The sequence below is a fragment of the Mus caroli genome, chromosome 14, assembly GCF_900094665.2.
Source record: "Mus caroli chromosome 14, CAROLI_EIJ_v1.1, whole genome shotgun sequence".
Taxonomy (NCBI): Eukaryota; Metazoa; Chordata; class Mammalia; order Rodentia; family Muridae; genus Mus; species Mus caroli.
Window position 1 is genome coordinate 42602335 of NC_034583.1, and position 1296 is coordinate 42603630.

The following is a 1296-nucleotide window of genomic DNA, read 5'->3' on the forward strand; positions in this document are numbered from 1 at the left end:
TCTATTATGTTCAAAGAGTACAAGCACTGTACATGCTATTTCTATCAAAATGTATAATGCTTTTTCTAATCAAAAAGTTAAATTATTTTGTTCACCCAGGCATAGTTCTCATGATACTATCTACCACTCAAAAGGATCTGCCAGAGCCTGACAAATACAGAAGTAGATGCTCACAGCCATCCATTGGACAGAGCACAGGGTCCCCAATGAAGGAGCTAGAGAAAGTACCCAAGGAGTTGAAGAGGTCTGCAGCCCCATAGGAGGAACAACAATATGAACTAACTAGTAGCTCCAGAGCTCCCTGGGACTAAACCACCAACCAAAGAAAACACATGGTGGGACTCAGAGCTCCAGCTGCACATGTAGCAGAGGATAGCCTAGTCGGTCATCAAAAGGAGGAGAGGCCCTTGGTTCTATGAAGGTTCTATTCCCCAGTATAGAGAAATGTGAGGTCCAGGAAGCAGGAGTGGGTGAGTTGGTGAGCAGGGGGAGGAGAGAGGTGGTAGGTGTCTTTGGAGGAGAAACCAGAAGGGGATAACATTTGAAATGTAAGTAAAGAAAATATCTAATACTCTTTTTTTAAAAAGGCTAAGACAGGACGATCAAAGTTTCAAAATATAGCCTATATACAATAAAACATCATCTTTAAAAAGTAATTTTAAAATATTTTGTTTATACATTGAAGCTGTCACTGTGCTTTTTCTCTGTGCTTTGATGGTTTTTCTCTTTGTTTTCAGATTTTGTTGTACATTATTTTTATAGTACAGGTTAATGGAATATACGAAATCATATGTGCTAGGTAAATACTATCCACACCCAAGCTTTATTTTTTCCCTTTTTTTTTAAGGAATTTAGGTATCACTTTATTTACCATTAATACAAAGTTTCCTTATCTAAAAATTAGAAAGTGCAGTAAAGTCTAGAGCCAGAATTTTCATTTTTAGATCCAAATTACAACTTGTCCTGATGACCGTATCTGGTTTAAGACCTACTTTCTCTCTGACTTGTACTCCTGTTCCCCCTACTTTATTATGCTGCCTTGGATTACCCAGGGTTGGAAAGAAGGCAGAAGGATGTTTCCTAGACTGAATAGTGATATAATCAGGTGCTGTTGCCTTGTAAGTTTAACAATGTCTCCATGTTGAATTTATTTCTTTTTTTTAAATTTTGTTAATCTTTCCTTATATATTTTTAATTAGATATTTTCTTCATTTACATTTCCAGTGCTATCCCAAAAGTCCCCCATACCTTCCCCACCACTCCCCTACCCACCCACTCCAACTTCTTGGCCCTGGC